The sequence below is a fragment of the Heptranchias perlo genome, chromosome 9 (genome assembly GCF_035084215.1).
Source record: "Heptranchias perlo isolate sHepPer1 chromosome 9, sHepPer1.hap1, whole genome shotgun sequence".
Classification (NCBI taxonomy): domain Eukaryota; kingdom Metazoa; phylum Chordata; class Chondrichthyes; order Hexanchiformes; family Hexanchidae; genus Heptranchias; species Heptranchias perlo.
Genome location: NC_090333.1, coordinates 82,980,220 through 83,002,421, shown reverse-complemented (window position 1 = coordinate 83,002,421; position 22,202 = coordinate 82,980,220).

The following is a 22,202-nucleotide window of genomic DNA, read 5'->3' as shown; positions in this document are numbered from 1 at the left end:
CCCATCCCACTCCCCACCCTTTCACACACACACTGTACCCCATCCAACTCCCCACCCTTTCACACACACACTGTACCCCATCCAACTCCCCACCCTTTCACACAGACACTGTACCCCATCCAACTCCCCACCCTCTCACACACACACTGTACCCCATCCCACTCCCCACCCTTTCACACAGACACTGTACCCCATCCAACTCCCCACCCTTTCACACACACACTGTACCCCATCCCACTCCCCACCCTTTCACACACACACTGTACCCCATCCCACTCCCCACCCTTTCACACAGACACTGTACCCCATCCAACTCCCCACCCTTTCACACACACACTGTACCCCATCCAACTCCCCACCCTTTCACACAGACACTGTACCCCATCCAACTCCCCACCCTCTCACACACACACTGTACCCCATCCCACTCCCCACCCTTTCACACAGACACTGTACCCCATCCAACTCCCCACCCTTTCACACACACACTGTACCCCATCCCACTCCCCACCCTTTCACACACACACTGTACCCCATCCAACTCCCCACCCTTTCACACACACACTGTACCCCATCCAACTCCCCACCCTTTCACACAGACACTGTACCCCATCCAACTCCCCACCCTCTCACACACACACTGTACCCCATCCCACTCCCCACCCTTTCACACAGACACTGTACCCCATCCAACTCCCCACCCTTTCACACACACACTGTACCCCATCCCACTCCCCACCCTTTCACACACACACTGTACCCCATCCCACTCCCCACCCTCTCACACACACACTGTATCCCATCCAACTCCCCACCCTTTCACACACACACTGTACCCCATCCAACTCCCCACCCTTTCACACACACACTGTACCCCATCCAACTCCCCACCCTTTCACACACACACTGTACCCCATCCCACTCCCCACCCTTTCTCACACACACTGTACCCCATCCAACTCCCCACCCTCTCACACACACACTGTACCCCATCCAACTCCCCACCCTCTCACACACACACTGTACCCCATCCAACTCCCCACCCTTTCACACACACACTGTACCCCATCCCACTCCCCACCCTTTCACACACACACTGTACCCCATCCCACTCCCCACCCTCTCACACACACACTGTACCCCATCCAACTCCCCACCCTTTCACACACACACTGTACCCCATCCAACTCCCCACCCTTTCACACACACACTGTACCCCATCCAACTCCCCACCCTTTCACACAGACACTGTACCCCATCCAACTCCCCACCCTTTCACACACACACTGTACCCCATCCAACTCCCCACCCTTTCACACACACACTGTACCCCATCCCACTCCCCACCCTTTCACACACACACTGTATCCCATCCAACTCCCCACCCTCTCACACACACACTGTACCCCATCCAACTCCCCACCCTTTCACACAGACACTGTACCCCATCCAACTCCCCACCCTCTCACACACACACTGTACCCCATCCAACTCCCCACCCTTTCACACACACACTGTACCCCATCCAACTCCCCACCCTTTCACACACACACTGTACCCCATCCAACTCCCCACCCTTTCACACAGACACTGTACCCCATCCAACTCCCCACCCTGTCACACACACACTGTACCCCATCCAACTCCCCACCCTTTCACACAGACACTGTACCCCATCCAACTCCCCACCCTTTCACACACACACTGTATCCCATCCAACTCCCCACCCTTTCACACAGACACTGTACCCCATCCAACTCCCCACCCTTTCACACACACTGTACCCCATCCAACTCCCCACCCTTTCACACACACTGTACCCCATCCAACTCCCCACCCTTTCACACACACACTGTACCCCATCCAACTCCCCACCCTCTCACACACACACTGTACCCCATCCCACTCCCCACCCTTTCACACACACACTGTACCCCATCCAACTCCCCACCCTTTCACACACACACTGTACCCCATCCAACTCCCCACCCTTTCACACACACTGTACCCCATCCAACTCCCCACCCTTTCACACACACACTGTACCCCATCCAACTCCCCACCCTTTCACACACACACTGTACCCCATCCAACTCCCCACCCTCTCACACACACACTGCACCCCATCCAACTCCCCACCCTTTCACACACACACTGTACCCCATCCAACTCCCCACCCTTTCACACACACACTGTACCCCATCCAACTCCCCACCCTTTCACACACACACTGTACCCCATCCAACTCCCCACCCTTTCACACAGACACTGTACCCCATCCCACTCCCCACCCTTTCACAGACACACTGTACCCCATCCCACTCCCCACCCTTTCACACACACACTGTACCCCATCCAACTCCCCACCCTTTCACACACACACTGTACCCCATCCAACTCCCCACCCTTTCACACACACACTGTACCCCATCCAACTCCCCACCCTTTCACACACACACTGTACCCCATCCAACTCCCCACCCTTTCACACAGACACTGTACCCCATCCAACTCCCCACCCTGTCACACACACACTGTACCCCATCCAACTCCCCACCCTTTCACACAGACACTGTACCCCATCCAACTCCCCACCCTTTCACACACACACTGTATCCCATCCAACTCCCCACCCTTTCACACAGACACTGTACCCCATCCAACTCCCCACCCTTTCACACACACTGTACCCCATCCAACTCCCCACCCTTTCACACACACTGTACCCCATCCAACTCCCCACCCTTTCACACACACACTGTACCCCATCCAACTCCCCACCCTCTCACACACACACTGTACCCCATCCCACTCCCCACCCTTTCACACACACACTGTACCCCATCCAACTCCCCACCCTTTCACACACACACTGTACCCCATCCAACTCCCCACCCTTTCACACACACTGTACACCATCCAACTCCCCACCCTTTCACACACACACTGTACCCCATCCAACTCCCCACCCTTTCACACACACACTGTACCCCATCCAACTCCCCACCCTTTCACACACACACTGTACCCCATCCAACTCCCCACCCTTTCACACACACACTGTACCCCATCCAACTCCCCACCCTTTCACACACACACTGTACCCCATCCAACTCCCCACCCTTTCACACATACACTGTACCCCATCCAACTCCCCACCCTTTCACACACACACTGTACCCCATCCAAATCCCCACCCTTTCACACACACACTGTACCCCATCCAACTCCCCACCCTTTCACACACACACTGTACCCCATCCAACTCCCCACCCTTTCACACACACACTGTACCCCATCCAACTCCCCACCCTTTCACACAGACACTGTACCCCATCCAACTCTCCACCCTCTCACACACACACTGTACCCCATCCAACTCCCCACCCTTTCACACACACACTGTACCCCATCCAACTCCCCACCCTTTCGCACACACTGTACCCCATCCAACTCCCCACCCTCTCACACACACACTGTACCCCATCAAACTCCCCACCCTCTCACACACACACTGTACCCCATCCCACTCCCCACCCTCTCACACACACTGTACCCCATCCAACTCCCCACCCTCTCACACATACACTGTACCCCATCCAACTCCCCACCCTTTCACACATACACTGTACCCCATCCAACTCCCCACCCTTTCACACACACACTGTACCCCATCCAACTCCCCACCCTTTCACACACACTGTACCCCATCCAACTCCCCACCCTTTCACACACACACTGTACCCCATCCAACTCCCCACCCTTTCACACACACACTGTACCCCATCCAACTCCCCACCCTTTCACACACACACTGTACCCCATCCAACTCCCCACCCTTTCACACACACACTGTACCCCATCCAACTCCCCACCATTTCACACACACACTGTACCCCATCCAACTCCCCACCCTTTCACACAGACACTGTACCCCATCCAACTCCCCACCCTTTCACACACACACTGTACCCCATCCAACTCCCCACCCTTTCACACACACACTGTACCCCATCCAACTCCCCACCCTCTCACACACACACTGTACCCCATCCAACTCCCCACCCTTTCACACACACACTGTACCCCATCCAACTCCCCACCCTTTCACACACACACTGTACCCCATCCAACTCCCCACCCTTTCACACACACACTGTACCCCATCCAACTCCCCACCCTTTCACACACACACTGTACCCCATCCAACTCCCCACCCTTTCACACACACACTGCACCCCATCCAACTCCCCACCCTCTCACACACACACTGTACCCCATCCAACTCCCCACCCTCTCACACACACACTGTACCCCATCCAACTCCCCACCCTTTCACACACACACTGTACCCCATCCAACTCCCCACCCTTTCACACACACACTGTACCCCATCCAACTCCCCACCCTTTCACACAGACACTGTACCCCATCCAACTCCCCACCCTTTCACACACACACTGTATCCCATCCAACTCCCCACCCTTTCACACAGACACTGTACCCCATCCAACTCCCCACCCTTTCACACACACACTGTACCCCATCCAACTCCCCACCCTTTCACACACACTGTACCCCATCCAACTCCCCACCCTTTCACACACACTGTACCCCATCCAACTCCCCACCCTTTCACACACACACTGTACCCCATCCAACTCCCCACCCTTTCACACACACTGTACCCCATCCCACTCCCCACCCTTTCACACACACACTGTACCCCATCCAACTCCCCACTCTTTCACACACACTGTACCCCATCCAACTCCCCACCCTTTCACACACACACTGTACCCCATCCAACTCCCCACCCTTTCACACACACTGTACCCCATCCAACTCCCCACCCTTTCACACACACTGTACCCCATCCAACTCCCCACCCTTTCACACACACACTGTACCCCATCCAACTCCCCACCCTCTCACACACACACTGTACCCCATCCCACTCCCCACCCTTTCACACACACACTGTACCCCATCCAACTCCCCACCCTTTCACACACACACTGTACCCCATCCAACTCCCCACCCTTTCACACACACTGTACCCCATCCAACTCCCCACCCTTTCACACACACACTGTACCCCATCCAACTCCCCACCCTTTCACACACACACTGTACCCCATCCAACTCCCCACCCTCTCACACACACACTGCACCCCATCCAACTCCCCACCCTTTCACACACACACTGTACCCCATCCAACTCCCCACCCTTTCACACACACACTGCACCCCATGCAACTCCCCACCCTTTCACACACACACTGTACCCCATCCAACTCCCCACCCTTTCACACAGATACTGTACCCCATCCAACTCCCCACCCTTTCACACACACACTGTACCCCATCCAACTCCCCACCCTTTCACACACACTGTACCCCATCCAACTCGCCACCCTCTCACACAGACACTGTACCCCATCCAACTCCCCACCCTCTCACACACACACTGTACCCCATCCAACTCCCCACCCTTTCACACAGACACTGTACCCCATCCAACTCCCCACCCTTTCACACACACACTGTACCCCATCCAACTCCCCACCCTTTCACACACACTGTACCCCATCCAACTCCCCACCCTCTCACACACACACTGTACCCCATCCAACTCCCCACCCTTTCACACAGGCACTGTACCCCATCCAACTCCCCACCCTTTCACACAGGCACTGTACCCCATCCAACTCCCCACCCTTTCACACAGACACTGTACCCCAACCAACTCCCCACCCTTTCACACAGACACTGTACCCCAACCAACTCCCCACCCTTTCACACACACACTGTACCCCATCCAACTCCCCACCCTTTCACACACACACTGTACCCCATCCAACTCCCCACCCTTTCACACACACACTGAACCCCATCCAACTCCCCACCCTTTCACACACACACTGTACCCCATCCAACTCCCCACCCTTTCACACACACACTGGACCCCATCCAACTCCCCACCCTTTCACACACACACTGTACCACATCCAACTCCCCACCCTTTCACACACACACTGAACCCCATCCAACTCCCCACCCTTTCACACACACACTGTACCCCATCCAACTCCCCACCCTTTCACACACACACTGGACCCCATCCAACTCCCCACCCTCTCACACACACTGTACCCCATCCAACTCCCCACCCTTTCACACACACACTGTACCCCATCCAACACCCCACCCTTTCACACACACTGTACCCCATCCAACTCCCCACCCTTTCACACACACACTGTACCCCATCCCACTCCCCACCCTTTCACACACACACTGTACCCCATCCAACTCCCCACCCTTCCACACACACACTGTACCCCATCCCACTCCCCACCCTTTCACACACACACTGTACCCCATCCAACTCCCCACCCTTTCACACAGATACTGTACCCCATCCAACTCCCCACCCTTTCACACAGATACTGTACCCCATCCAACTCCCCACCCTTTCACACACACACTGTACCCCATCCAACTCCCCACCCTTTCACACACACACTGTACCCCATCCAACTCCCCACCCTTTCACACACACACTGTACCCCATCCAACTCCCCACCCTTTCACACACACACTGTACCCCATCCAACTCCCCACCCTTTCACACACACACTGTACCCCATCCAACTCCCCACCCTTTCACACACACACTGCACCCCATCCAACTCCCCACCCTCTCACACACACACTGTACCCCATCCAACTCCCCACCCTCTCACACACACACTGTACCCCATCCAACTCCCCACCCTTTCACACACACACTGTACCCCATCCAACTCCCCACCCTTTCACACACACACTGTACCCCATCCAACTCCCCACCCTTTCACACACACACTGTACCCCATCCAACTCCCCACCCTTTCACACACACACTGTACCCCATCCAACTCCCCACCCTTTCACACACACACTGTACCCCATCCAACTCCCCACCCTTTCACACACACACTGTACCCCATCCAACTCCCCACCCTTTCACACACACTGTACCCCATCCAACTCCCCACCCTTTCACACACACACTGTACCCCATCCAACTCCCCACCCTTTCACACACACTGTACCCCATCCAACTCCCCACCCTTTCACACACACTGTACCCCATCCAACTCCCCACCCTTTCACACACACACTGTACCCCATCCAACTCCCCACCCTCTCACACACACACTGTACCCCATCCCACTCCCCACCCTTTCACACACACACTGTACCCCATCCAACTCCCCACCCTTTCACACACACACTGTACCCCATCCAACTCCCCACCCTTTCACACACACTGTACCCCATCCAACTCCCCACCCTTTCACACACACACTGTACCCCATCCAACTCCCCACCCTTTCACACACACACTGTACCCCATCCAACTCCCCACCCTCTCACACACACACTGCACCCCATCCAACTCCCCACCCTTTCACACACACACTGTACCCCATCCAACTCCCCACCCTTTCACACACACACTGCACCCCATGCAACTCCCCACCCTTTCACACACACACTGTACCCCATCCAACTCCCCACCCTTTCACACAGATACTGTACCCCATCCAACTCCCCACCCTTTCACACACACACTGTACCCCATCCAACTCCCCACCCTTTCACACACACTGTACCCCATCCAACTCCCCACCCTCTCACACAGACACTGTACCCCATCCAACTCCCCACCCTCTCACACACACACTGTACCCCATCCAACTCCCCACCCTTTCACACAGACACTGTACCCATCCAACTCCCCACCCTTTCACACACACACTGTACCCCATCCAACTCCCCACCCTTTCACACACACTGTACCCCATCCAACTCCCCACCCTCTCACACACACACTGTACCCCATCCAACTCCCCACCCTTTCACACAGGCACTGTACCCCATCCAACTCCCCACCCTTTCACACAGGCACTGTACCCCATCCAACTCCCCACCCTTTCACACAGACACTGTACCCCAACCAACTCCCCACCCTTTCACACAGACACTGTACCCCAACCAACTCCCCACCCTTTCACACACACACTGTACCCCATCCAACTCCCCACCCTTTCACACACACACTGTACCCCATCCAACTCCCCACCCTTTCACACACACACTGAACCCCATCCAACTCCCCACCCTTTCACACACACACTGTACCCCATCCAACTCCCCACCCTTTCACACACACACTGGACCCCATCCAACTCCCCACCCTTTCACACACACTGTACCCCATCCAACTCCCCACCCTTTCACACACACACTGTACCCCATCCAACTCCCCACCCTTTCACACACACACTGAACCCCATCCAACTCCCCACCCTTTCACACACACACTGTACCCCATCCAACTCCCCACCCTTTCACACACACACTGGACCCCATCCAACTCCCCACCCTTTCACACACACACTGTACCACATCCAACTCCCCACCCTTTCACACACACACTGAACCCCATCCAACTCCCCACCCTTTCACACACACACTGTACCCCATCCAACTCCCCACCCTTTCACACACACACTGGACCCCATCCAACTCCCCACCCTCTCACACACACTGTACCCCATCCAACTCCCCACCCTTTCACACACACACTGTACCCCATCCAACTCCCCACCCTTTCACACACACACTGTACCACATCCAACTCCCCACCCTTTCACACACACACTGTACCCCATCCAACTCCCCACCCTTTCACACACACTGTACCCCATCCAACTCCCCACCCTTTCACACACACACTGTACCCCATCCAACACCCCACCCTTTCACACACACTGTACCCCATCCAACTCCCCACCCTTTCACACACACACTGTACCCCATCCCACTCCCCACCCTTTCACACACACACTGTACCCCATCCAACTCCCCACCCTTTCACACACACACTGTACCCCATCCAACTCCCCACCCTTCCACACACACACTGTACCCCATCCCACTCCCCACCCTTTCACACACACACTGTACCCCATCCAACTCCCCACCCTTTCACACAGATACTGTACCCCATCCAACTCCCCACCCTTTCACACAGATACTGTACCCCATCCAACTCCCCACCCTTTCACACACACACTGTACCCCATCCAACTCCCCACCCTCTCACACAGACACTGTACCCCATCCAACTCCCCACCCTTTCACACACACACTGTACCCCATCCAACTCCCCACCCTTTCACACACACACTGTACCCCATCCAACTCCCCACCCTTTCACACACACACTGTACCCCATCCAACTCCCCACCCTTTCACACACACACTGTACCCCATCCAACTCCCCACCCTCTCACACATACACTGTACCCCATCCAACTCCCCACCCTTTCACACACACACTGTACCCCATCCAACTCCCCACCCTCTCACACAGACACTGTACCCCATCCAACTCCCCACCCTTTCACACACACACTGTACCCCATCCAACTCCCCACCCTTTCACACACACACTGTACCCCATCCAACTCCCCACCCTTTCACACACACACTGTACCCCATCCAACTCCCCACCCTTTCACACACACACTGTATCCCATCCAACTCCCCACCCTCTCACACAGAGACTGCACCCCATCCAACTCCCCACCCTCTCACACAGACACTGTACCCCATCCAACTCCCCACCCTCTCACACAGAGACTGCACCCCATCCAACTCCCCACCCTCTCACACAGACACTGTATCCCATCCAACTCCCCACCCTCTCACACAGAGACTGCACCCCATCCAACTCCCCACCCTCTCACACACACACTGTACCCCATCCAACTCCCCACCCTCTCACACACACACTGTATCCCATCCAACTCCCCACCCTTTCACACAGGCACTGTACCCCATCCAACTCCCCACCCTTTCACACAGACACTGTACCCCATCCCACTCCCCACCCTCTCACACACACACTGTACCCCATCCAACTCCCCACCCTTTCACACAGACACTGTACCCCATCCAACTCCCCACCCTTTCACACAGACACTGTACCCCATCCAACTCCCCACCCTTTCACACACACACTGTACCCCATCCAACTCCCCACCCTCTCACACACACACTGTACCCCATCCAACTCCCCACCCTCACACACACACTGTACCCCATCCAACTCCCCACCCTTTCACACACACACTGTACCCCATCCAACTCCCCACCCTTTCACACACACACTGTACCCCATCCAACTCCCCACCCTCTCACACACACACTGTACCCCATCCAACTCCCCACCCTTTCACACACACACTGTACCCCATCCAACTCCCCACCCTTTCACACACACACTGTATCCCATCCAACTCCCCACCCTTTCACACAGGCACTGTACCCCATCCAACTCCCCACCCTCTCACACAGAGACTGTACCCCATCCAACTCCCCACCCTCTCACACACACACTGTACCCCATCCAACTCCCCACCCTCTCACACACACACTGTACCCCATCCAACTCCCCACCCTCTCACACACACACTGTACCCCATCCAACTCCCCACCCTTTCACACACACACTGTACCCCATCCAACTCCCCACCCTTTCACACACACACTGTACCCCATCCAACTCCCCACCCTTTCACACACACACTGTACCCCATCCAACTCCCCACCCTTTCACACAGACACTGTACCCCATCCAACTCCCCACCCTTTCACACACACACTGTACCCCATCCAACTCCCCACCCTTTCACACAGACACTGTACCCCATCCAACTCCCCACCCTTTCACACAGACACTGTACCCCATCCAACTCCCCACCCTTTCACACACACACTGTACCCCATCCAACTCCCCACCCTTTCACACAGACACTGTACCCCATCCAACTCCCCACCCTTTCAAACACACTGTACCCCATCCAACTCCCCACCCTTTCACACAGACACTGTACCCCATCCAACTCCCCACCCTTTCACAGACACACTGTACCCCATCCAACTCCCCACCCTTTCACACACACACTGTAGCCCATCCAACTCCCCACCCTTTCACACACACACTGTACCCCATCCAACTCCCCATCCTCTCACACACACACTGTACCCCATCCAACTCCCCACCCTTTCACACAGACACTGTACCCCATCCAACTCCCCACCCTTTCACACAGACACTGTATCCCATCCAACTCCCCACCCTCTCACACACACACTGTACCCCATCCAACTCCCCACCCTCTCACACAGACACTGTACCCCATCCAACTCCCCACCCTTTCACACACACACTGTACCCCATCCAACTCCCCACCCTTTCACACAGACACTGTACCCCATCCAACTCCCCACCCTCTCACACAGACACTGCACCCCATCCAACTCCCCACCCTTTCACACAGACACTGTACCCCATCCAACTCCCCACCCTCTCACACACACACTGTACCCCATCCAACTCCCCACCCTTTCACACAGACACTGTACCCCATCCAACTCCCCACCCTCTCACACAGACACTGTACCCCATCCAACTCCCCACCCTTTCACACACACACTGTACCCCATCCAACTCCCCACCCTTTCACACACACTGTACCCCATCCAACTCCCCACCCTCTCACACAGACACTGTACCCCATCCAACTCCCCACCCTCTCACACACACACTGTACCCCATCCAACTCCCCACCCTTTCACACAGACACTGTACCCCATCCAACTCCCCACCCTTTCACACACACACTGTACCCCATCCAACTCCCCACCCTTTCACACAGGCACTGTACCCCATCCAACTCCCCACCCTTTCACACAGGCACTGTACCCCATCCAACTCCCCACCCTTTCACACAGACACTGTACCCCAACCAACTCCCCACCCTTTCACACAGACACTGTACCCCAACCAACTCCCCACCCTTTCACACACACACTGTACCCCATCCAACTCCCCACCCTTTCACACACACACTGTACCCCATCCAACTCCCCACCCTTTCACACACACACTGAACCCCATCCAACTCCCCACCCTTTCACACACACACTGTACCCCATCCAACTCCCCACCCTTTCACACACACACTGGACCCCATCCAACTCCCCACCCTTTCACACACACTGTACCCCATCCAACTCCCCACCCTTTCACACACACACTGTACCCCATCCAACTCCCCACCCTTTCACACACACACTGTACCACATCCAACTCCCCACCCTTTCACACACACACTGAACCCCATCCAACTCCCCACCCTTTCACACACACACTGTACCCCATCCAACTCCCCACCCTTTCACACACACTGAACCCCATCCAACTCCCCACCCTTTCACACACACACTGTACCCCATCCAACTCCCCACCCTCTCACACACACTGTACCCCATCCAACTCCCCACCCTTTCACACACACACTGTACCCCATCCAACTCCCCACCCTTTCACACACACACTGTACCACATCCAACTCCCCACCCTTTCACACACACACTGTACCCCATCCAACTCCCCACCCTTTCACACACACTGTACCCCATCCAACTCCCCACCCTTTCACACACACACTGTACCCCATCCAACACCCCACCCTTTCACACACACTGTACCCCATCCAACTCCCCACCCTTTCACACACACACTGTACCCCATCCCACTCCCCACCCTTTCACACACACACTGTACCCCATCCAACTCCCCACCCTTCCACACACACACTGTACCCCATCCCACTCCCCACCCTTTCACACACACACTGTACCCCATCCAACTCCCCACCCTTTCACACAGATACTGTACCCCATCCAACTCCCCACCCTTTCACACACACACTGTACCCCATCCAACTCCCCACCCTTTCACACACACACTGTACCCCATCCAACTCCCCACCCTTTCACACACACACTGTACCCCATCCAACTCCCCACCCTTTCACACACACACTGTACCCCATCCAACTCCCCACCCTCTCACACATACACTGTACCCCATCCAACTCCCCACCCTTTCACACACACACTGTACCCCATCCAACTCCCCACCCTCTCACACAGACACTGTACCCCATCCAACTCCCCACCCTTTCACACACACACTGTACCCCATCCAACTCCCCACCCTTTCACACACACACTGTACCCCATCCAACTCCCCACCCTTTCACACACACACTGTACCCCATCCAACTCCCCACCCTTTCACACACACACTGTATCCCATCCAACTCCCCACCCTCTCACACAGAGACTGCACCCCATCCAACTCCCCACCCTCTCACACAGACACTGTACCCCATCCAACTCCCCACCCTCTCACACAGAGACTGCACCCCATCCAACTCCCCACCCTCTCACACAGACACTGTATCCCATCCAACTCCCCACCCTCTCACACAGAGACTGCACCCCATCCAACTCCCCACCCTCTCACACACACACTGTACCCCATCCAACTCCCCACCCTCTCACACACACACTGTATCCCATCCAACTCCCCACCCTTTCACACAGGCACTGTACCCCATCCAACTCCCCACCCTTTCACACAGACACTGTACCCCATCCCACTCCCCACCCTCTCACACACACACTGTACCCCATCCAACTCCCCACCCTTTCACACAGACACTGTACCCCATCCAACTCCCCACCCTTTCACACAGACACTGTACCCCATCCAACTCCCCACCCTTTCACACACACACTGTACCCCATCCAACTCCCCACCCTCTCACACACACACTGTACCCCATCCAACTCCCCACCCTCACACACACACTGTACCCCATCCAACTCCCCACCCTTTCACACACACACTGTACCCCATCCAACTCCCCACCCTTTCACACACACACTGTACCCCATCCAACTCCCCACCCTCTCACACACACACTGTACCCCATCCAACTCCCCACCCTTTCACACACACACTGTACCCCATCCAACTCCCCACCCTTTCACACACACACTGTATCCCATCCAACTCCCCACCCTTTCACACAGGCACTGTACCCCATCCAACTCCCCACCCTCTCACACAGAGACTGTACCCCATCCAACTCCCCACCCTCTCACACACACACTGTACCCCATCCAACTCCCCACCCTCTCACACACACACTGTACCCCATCCAACTCCCCACCCTCTCACACACACACTGTACCCCATCCAACTCCCCACCCTCTCACACACACACTGTACCCCATCCAACTCCCCACCCTTTCACACACACACTGTACCCCATCCAACTCCCCACCCTTTCACACACACACTGTACCCCATCCAACTCCCCACCCTTTCACACACACACTGTACCCCATCCCACTCCCCACCCTTTCACACAGACACTGTACCCCATCCAACTCCCCACCCTTTCACACACACACTGTACCCCATCCAACTCCCCACCCTTTCACACAGACACTGTACCCCATCCAACTCCCCACCCTTTCACACACACACTGTACCCCATCCAACTCCCCACCCTTTCACACAGACACTGTACCCCATCCAACTCCCCACCCTTTCACACACACACTGTACCCCATCCAACTCCCCACCCTTTCACACAGACACTGTACCCCATCCAACTCCCCACCCTTTCAAACACACTGTACCCCATCCAACTCCCCACCCTTTCACAGACACACTGTACCCCATCCAACTCCCCACCCTTTCACACACACACTGTACCCCATCCAACTCCCCACCCTTTCACACACACACTGTAGCCCATCCAACTCCCCACCCTCTCACACACACACTGTACCCCATCCAACTCCCCACCCTTTCACACAGACACTGTACCCCATCCAACTCCCCACCCTTTCACACAGACACTGTATCCCATCCAACTCCCCACCCTCTCACACACACACTGTACCCCATCCAACTCCCCACCCTCTCACACAGACACTGTACCCCATCCAACTCCCCACCCTTTCACACACACACTGTACCCCATCCAACTCCCCACCCTTTCACACAGACACTGTACCCCATCCAACTCCCCACCCTCTCACACAGACACTGCACCCCATCCAACTCCCCACCCTTTCACACAGACACTGTACCCCATCCAACTCCCCACCCTCTCACACACACACTGTACCCCATCCAACTCCCCACCCTTTCACACAGACACTGTACCCCATCCAACTCCCCACCCTCTCACACAGACACTGTACCCCATCCAACTCCCCACCCTTTCACACACACACTGTACCCCATCCAACTCCCCACCCTCTCACACACACACTGTACCCCATCCAACTCCCCACCCTTTCACACAGACACTGTACCCCATCCAACTCCCCACCCTTTCACACAGGCACTGTACCCCATCCAACTCCCCACCCTTTCACACAGACACTGTACCCCATCCAACTCCCCACCCTTTCACACACACACTGTACCCCATCCAACTCCCCACCCTCTCACACACACACTGTCCCCCATCCAACTCCCCACCCTTTCACACACACACTGTACCCCATCCAACTCCCCACCCTTTCACACACACTGTACCCCATCCAACTCCCCACCCTTTCACACACACACTGTACCCCATCCAACTCCCCACCCTTTCACACACACACTGTACCCCATCCAACTCCCCACCCTTTCACACAGACACTGTACCACATCCAACTCCCCACCCTTTCACACACACACTGTACCCCATCCAACTCCCCACCCTTTCACACACACACTGTACCCCATCCAACTCCCCACCCTCTCACACAGACACTGTACCCCATCCAACTCCCCACCCTTTCACACACACACTGTACCCCATCCCACTCCCCACCCTCTCACACAGACACTGTACCCCATCCAACTCCCCACCCTCTCACACACACACTGTACCCCATCCCACTCCCCACCCTTTCACACACACACTGTACCCCATCCCACTCCCCACCCTTTCACACAGATACTGTACCCCATCCAACTCCCCACCCTCTCACACACACACTGTACCCCATCCCACTCCCCACCCTTTCACACAGACACTGTACCCCATCCAACTCCCCACCCTCTCACACACACTGTACCCCATCCAACTCCCCACCCTTTCACACACACACTGTACCCCATCCAACTCCCCACACTTTCACACAGAGACTGCACCCCATCCAACTCCCCACCCTTTCACACAGACACTGTACCCCATCCCACTCCCCACCCTTTCACACACACACTGTACCCCATCCCACTCCCCACCCTTTCACACACACACTGTACCCCATCCAACTCCCCACCCTCTCACACACACACTGTACCCCATCCAACTCCCCACCCTTTCACACAGACACTGTACCACATCCCACTCCCCACCCTCTCACACACACACTGTACCCCATCCAACTCCCCACCCTTTCACACAGACACTGTACCCCATCCAACTCCCCACCCTTTCACACACACACTGTACCCCATCCCACTCCCCACCCTTTCACACAGACACTGTACCCCATCCAACTCCCCACCCTTTCACACACACTGTACCCCATCCAACTCCCCACCCTCTCACACACACACTGTACCCCATCCAACTCCCCACCCTTTCACACAGATACTGTACCCCATCCAACTCCCCACCCTCTCACACACACACTGTACCCCATCCAACTCCCCACCCTCTCACACACACACTGTACCCCATCCAACTCCCCACCCTCTCACACACACACTGTACCCCATCCAACTCCCCACCCTTTCACACACACACTGTACCCCATCCAACTCCCCACCCTTTCACACACACACTGTACCCCATCCAACTCCCCACCCTTTCACACACACACTGTACCCCATCCAACTCCCCACCCTTTCACACACACACTGTACCCCATCCAACTCCCCACCCTTTCACACAGACACTGTACCCCATCCAACTCCCCACCCTTTCACACACACACTGTACCCCATCCAACTCCCCACCCTTTCACACAGACACTGTACCCCATCCAACTCCCCACCCTTTCACACACACACTGTACCCCATCCAACTCCCCACCCTTTCACACAGACACTGTACCCCATCCAACTCCCCACCCTTTCACACACACACTGTACCCCATCCAACTCCCCACCCTTTCACACACACTGTACCCCATCCAACTCCCCACCCTTTCACACAGACACTGTATCCCATCCAACTCCCCACCCTCTCACACACACACTGTACCCCATCCAACTCCCCACCCTCTCACACAGACACTGTACCCCATCCAACTCCCCACCCTTTCACACACACACTGTACCCCATCCAACTCCCCACCCTTTCACACAGACACTGTACCCCATCCAACTCCCCACCCTCTCACACAGACACTGCACCCCATCCAACTCCCCACCCTTTCACACAGACACTGTACCCCATCCAACTCCCCACCCTCTCACACACACACTGTACCCCATCCAACTCCCCACCCTTTCACACAGACACTGTACCCCATCCAACTCCCCACCCTCTCACACAGACACTGTACCCCATCCAACTCCCCACCCTTTCACACACACACTGTACCCCATCCAACTCCCCACCCTTTCACACACACTGTACCCCATCCAACTCCCCACCCTCTCACACAGACACTGTACCCCATCCAACTCCCCACCCTCTCACACACACACTGTACCCCATCCAACTCCCCACCCTTTCACACAGACACTGTACCCCATCCAACTCCCCACCCTTTCACACACACACTGTACCCCATCCAACTCCCCACCCTTTCACACAGGCACTGTACCCCATCCAACTCCCCACCCTTTCACACAGGCACTGTACCCCATCCAACTCCCCACCCTTTCACACAGACACTGTACCCCAACCAACTCCCCACCCTTTCACACAGACACTGTACCCCAACCAACTCCCCACCCTTTCACACACACACTGTACCCCATCCAACTCCCCACCCTTTCACACACACACTGTACCCCATCCAACTCCCCACCCTTTCACACACACACTGAACCCCATCCAACTCCCCACCCTTTCACACACACACTGTACCCCATCCAACTCCCCACCCTTTCACACACACACTGGACCCCATCCAACTCCCCACCCTTTCACACACACTGTACCCCATCCAACTCCCCACCCTTTCACACACACACTGTACCCCATCCAACTCCCCACCCTTTCACACACACACTGTACCACATCCAACTCCCCACCCTTTCACACACACACTGAACCCCATCCAACTCCCCACCCTTTCACACACACACTGTACCCCATCCAACTCCCCACCCTTTCACACACACACTGGACCCCATCCAACTCCCCACCCTCTCACACACACTGTACCCCATCCAACTCCCCACCCTTTCACACACACACTGTACCCCATCCAACTCCCCACCCTTTCACACACACACTGTACCACATCCAACTCCCCACCCTTTCACACACACACTGTACCCCATCCAACTCCCCACCCTTTCACACACACTGTACCCCATCCAACTCCCCACCCTTTCACACACACACTGTACCCCATCCAACACCCCACCCTTTCACACACACTGTACCCCATCCAACTCCCCACCCTTTCACACACACACTGTACCCCATCCCACTCCCCACCCTTTCACACACACACTGTACCCCATCCAACTCCCCACCCTTCCACACACACACTGTACCCCATCCCACTCCCCACCCTTTCACACACACACTGTACCCCATCCAACTCCCCACCCTTTCACACAGATACTGTACCCCATCCAACTCCCCACCCTTTCACACACACACTGTACCCCATCCAACTCCCCACCCTTTCACACACACACTGTACCCCATCCAACTCCCCACCCTTTCACACACACACTGTACCCCATCCAACTCCCCACCCTTTCACACACACACTGTACCCCATCCAACTCCCCACCCTCTCACACATACACTGAACCCCATCCAACTCCCCACCCTTTCACACACACACTGTACCCCATCCAACTCCCCACCCTCTCACACAGACACTGTACCCCATCCAACTCCCCACCCTTTCACACACACACTGTACCCCATCCAACTCCCCACCCTTTCACACACACACTGTACCCCATCCAACTCCCCACCCTTTCACACACACACTGTACCCCATCCAACTCCCCACCCTTTCACACACACACTGTATCCCATCCAACTCCCCACCCTCTCACACAGAGACTGCACCCCATCCAACTCCCCACCCTCTCACACAGACACTGTACCCCATCCAACTCCCCACCCTCTCACACAGAGACTGCACCCCATCCAACTCCCCACCCTCTCACACAGACACTGTATCCCATCCAACTCCCCACCCTCTCACACAGAGACTGCACCCCATCCAACTCCCCACCCTCTCACACACACACTGTACCCCATCCAACTCCCCACCCTCTCACACACACACTGTATCCCATCCAACTCCCCACCCTTTCACACAGGCACTGTACCCCATCCAACTCCCCACCCTTTCACACAGACACTGTACCCCATCCCACTCCCCACCCTCTCACACACACACTGTACCCCATCCAACTCCCCACCCTTTCACACAGACACTGTACCCCATCCAACTCCCCACCCTTTCACACAGACACTGTACCCCATCCAACTCCCCACCCTTTCACACACACACTGTACCCCATCCAACTCCCCACCCTCTCACACACACACTGTACCCCATCCAACTCCCCACCCTCACACACACACTGTACCCCATCCAACTCCCCACCCTTTCACACACACACTGTACCCCATCCAACTCCCCACCCTTTCACACACACACTGTACCCCATCCAACTCCCCACCCTCTCACACACACACTGTACCCCATCCAACTCCCCACCCTTTCACACACACACTGTACCCCATCCAACTCCCCACCCTTTCACACACACACTGTATCCCATCCAACTCCCCACCCTTTCACACAGGCACTGTCCCCCATCCAACTCCCCACCCTCTCACACAGAGACTGTACCCCATCCAACTCCCCACCCTCTCACACACACACTGTACCCCATCCAACTCCCCACCCTCTCACACACACACTGTACCCCATCCAACTCCCCACCCTCTCACACACACACTGTACCCCATCCAACTCCCCACCCTCTCACACACACACTGTACCCCATCCAACTCCCCACCCTTTCACACACACACTGTACCCCATCCAACTCCCCACCCTTTCACACACACACTGTACCCCATCCAACTCCCCACCCTTTCACACACACACTGTACCCCATCCCACTCCCCACCCTTTCACACAGACACTGTACCCCATCCAACTCCCCACCCTTTCACACACACACTGTACCCCATCCAACTCCCCACCCTTTCACACAGACACTGTACCCCATCCAACTCCCCACCCTTTCACACACACACTGTACCCCATCCAACTCCCCACCCTTTCACACAGACACTGTACCTCATCCAACTCCCCACCCTTTCACACACACACTGTACCCCATCCAACTCCCCACCCTTTCACACAGACACTGTACCCCATCCAACTCCCCACCCTTTCAAACACACTGTACCCCATCCAACTCCCCACCCTTTCACAGACACACTGTACCCCATCCAACTCCCCACCCTTTCACACACACACTGTACCCCATCCAACTCCCCACCCTTTCACACACACACTGTAGCCCATCCAACTCCCCACCCTCTCACACACACACTGTACCCCATCCAACTCCCCACCCTTTCACACAGACACTGTACCCCATCCAACTCCCCACCCTTTCACACAGACACTGTATCCCATCCAACTCCCCACCCTCTCACACACACACTGTACCCCATCCAACTCCCCACCCTCTCACACAGACACTGTACCCCATCCAACTCCCCACCCTTTCACACACACACTGTACCCCATCCAACTCCCCACCCTTTCACACAGACACTGTACCCCATCCAACTCCCCACCCTCTCACACAGACACTGCACCCCATCCAACTCCCCACCCTTTCACACAGACACTGTACCCCATCCAACTCCCCACCCTCTCACACACACACTGTACCCCATCCAACTCCCCACCCTTTCACACAGACACTGTACCCCATCCAACTCCCCACCCTCTCACACAGACACTGCACCCCATCCAACTCCCCACCCTTTCACACACACACTGTACCCCATCCAACTCCCCACCCTCTCACACACACACTGTACCCCATCCAACTCCCCACCCTTTCACACAGACACTGTACCCCATCCAACTCCCCACCCTTTCACACAGGCACTGTACCCCATCCAACTCCCCACCCTTTCACACAGACACTGTACCCCATCCAACTCCCCACCCTTTCACACACACACTGTACCCCATCCAACTCCCCACCCTCTCACACACACACTGTCCCCCATCCAACTCCCCACCCTTTCACACACACACTGTACCCCATCCAACTCCCCACCCTTTCACACACACTGTACCCCATCCAACTCCCCACCCTTTCACACACACACTGTACCCCATCCAACTCCCCACGCTTTCACACACACACTGTACCCCATCCAACTCCCCACCCTTTCACACAGACACTGTACCACATCCAACTCCCCACCCTTTCACACACACACTGTACCCCATCCAACTCCCCACCCTTTCACACACACACTGTACCCCATCCAACTCCCCACCCTCTCACACAGACACTGTACCCCATCCAACTCCCCACCCTTTCACACACACACTGTACCCCATCCCACTCCCCACCCTCTCACACAGACACTGTACCCCATCCAACTCCCCACCCTCTCACACACACACTGTACCCCATCCCACTCCCCACCCTTTCACACACACACTGTACCCCATCCCACTCCCCACCCTTTCACACAGATACTGTACCCCATCCAACTCCCCACCCTCTCACACACACACTGTACCCCATCCCACTCCCCACCCTTTCACACAGACACTGTACCCCATCCAACTCCCCACCCTCTCACACACACTGTACCCCATCCAACTCCCCACCCTTTCACACACACACTGTACCCCATCCAACTCCCCACACTTTCACACAGAGACTGCACCCCATCCAACTCCCCACCCTTTCACACAGACACTGTACCCCATCCCACTCCCCACCCTTTCACACACACACTGTACCCCATCCCACTCCCCACCCTTTCACACACACACTGTACCCC